The 2,239-nt window shown below is 46.0% G+C and overlaps 1 protein-coding gene across 3 annotated transcripts in view; it reads left to right on the top strand.

The window, feature by feature from the left end:
• The window catches only part of KATNAL2 (katanin catalytic subunit A1 like 2), an 86,234-nt gene that overhangs the window by 42,295 nt on the left and 41,700 nt on the right, over positions 1–2,239 (top strand). The window lies entirely within an intron of this gene.

Below are 2,239 nucleotides of genomic sequence, written 5' to 3'. Positions count from 1 at the left end.
AGTGAGCAGCTGTAGTCCCAGCTACTTGGGAGGCTGAGGCAAGAGGATTGCTCAAGCCTAAGAGTTTGAGGTTGCTATAAGCTATGATGCCATGGCACTTTACCCAGGGCAACAATGAGATTCTGTCTCAAAAAAAAATTTTTTTTTTAAATGCTGGTGGAAAAAGAAAACTTGGACTGTGATCAAAAACAACTTATTATGCTCTTAAGACATCAGAGTGCCATATACCCCCACTAGATTCCCTGCTCTTGTGACTTTGTCTATAGCTCAGAGGGAAGGGACAAGGACACCTCTGAGGGCTGTGGCATAGCTTGTGAAAATGGTCGTGGAGCCCAGGCACGCTTCATGATAACACAGTAACACTCTGCCTCAGGCTAGCTGTATGCTCGGTGGGGACAGTTAGATAGTTTTGATGAAGGTGTTATTCTCTTATGTATAGTTTCCATAAACCTAGTGAGACTCTTGTAAGTCGTGAGAAGGAGCAGGTTAAGAGGCCAGCTCCAGAGCACATTTGGATCCTGATTATTTTTTAGCCACACATTCATGCCTAGAACTTCCTCAGATTTTGTCTCTGGCAAACATCCCATGAGTTGTGGAGGAGTGCTTTGCCCCCTTTAAGGCTAGAGGCCAGGCTCGGCGCCTGTGGCTCAAGTGGCTAAGGCGCCAGCCACGTACACCCAAGGTGGTGGGTTCAAATCCAGCCCGGGCCCGCCAAACGACGACAGCTGCAACCAAAAAATAGCTGGGCATTGTGGCCGGTGCCTGTGGTCCCAGCTACTTGGAAGGCAGAGGCAGAAGACTCGCTTGAGCCCAGGAGTTGGAGGTTGCTGTGAGCTGAGATGCCACAGCACTCTACCCAGGGGGACAGCTTGAGGCTCCTGTCTCAAAAAAAAAAAAGGCTAGAGGCCAGTGGCATGTTCGACAGCGTGGTGTCCCTTCACATCTTCTTTGAGTAAATGTCTATACATGGCGGGTGTAAAGGTGTAAAGGTTGTTGAGCAGAACGCTGGAGTTGGGCAGGTAATTAGGAAAGTAGTGAATAGTGTTTCTATGGAAAATTTTGTACTCAAAGATGGCTACAGAAATGAGATGTGTTGTGAAATGATATTAGAAAATCCAAATGTCTCTCCCTAACCTCGTGTCTCACACCAGATAGCAGGCCCAGTTTACAGACTTGCTGGGGACCCAAAGGAGGAAAGGTCATCTAATGTAATGGATGACAGAATTAGGATTCCATGAGGTTTTGACAATCTGGGAGTTGGGCTCAAGGTAACAAAATTAAATTTAATGGAATAAGGTTTAAGCTCTAATGAAAGAGTCACAACAAAGAGTTCTCCTGTTACAAAATTAGAGGCCTAGAAATCTGAGTTAACTGCAGGTGATTATATCTGAGTCAACAGTGTGACATGACTGCTAATGTGGTCTCAGGCTTCATCAATAGAAAAACGGTGTCCAAAAAGCACAAAGTCACTGTATTCCCATCAGAAGACAGTGGACAAAGGGAAGGTGACAGGATGAGGAAGAATCTGGGAGCCAGGTAACTTGAGGAATACCCGGAGCGACTGGAGATGTGTAACTTCAAGGGAGGACATGGGGAGGGGCTCCTCAGAATAACGCAGGAATGGTCTTCCCCCTGTAGAATTCTGAAGGGCACACCTCGGACTGGTGGCTAAAGTTAAAGTGGGGTGAATTTGGTTGCATGTTTGGAAGAATTTTACAATCATTAGTGCTGATTGAAGATGAATTGCATTGCTTTGCACATCAGTACTCTTGGTCATATTAAAGCAGGTCTTCTGGATGAAAATCATGGAAAATCCCTAGATTTCCTGCTGTTAAATTTGAGCTGGGGGACTCCTTCCCCTTAACACCTTTCTCTGTCTTGACTGCTATTGCTCTTAAGGAAGTGGAAGGAACAATGGAACAATGCTTGCAAAACAATGTGTTCTTAGGAACTAAAACTATTTGCTCATGTTGTGTAAAGGAGAAATGAAGAAGTTGAGCCGGGATCCTCTAGGAAGAGATGAACCCTTCAGCCTGGCCTTAGAAAAATCTGAGGAGTGGACTGGCAGGAGTCAGGGCCAGGATGGACCTGGTAGGCAGATGGCCTGGTGAAAGAACCCTATTGGGGCCATCTGCATGTCTGTCAAGAGCTTTCTTTCTTTCTTTTTTTTTTGAGACAGAGCCTCAAGCTGTCCCCCTGGTTAGAGTGCTGTGCCATCATAGCTCATAGCAACCTCCAA

Source organism: Otolemur garnettii, unplaced genomic scaffold (assembly GCF_000181295.1).
Source record: "Otolemur garnettii isolate 467f Iridium unplaced genomic scaffold, OtoGar3 scaffold00012, whole genome shotgun sequence".
Lineage (NCBI taxonomy): Eukaryota > Metazoa > Chordata > Mammalia > Primates > Galagidae > Otolemur > Otolemur garnettii.
Note: the sequence above shows the minus strand (reverse complement) of the source record. Positions and strands in the feature narration are given on the sequence as shown.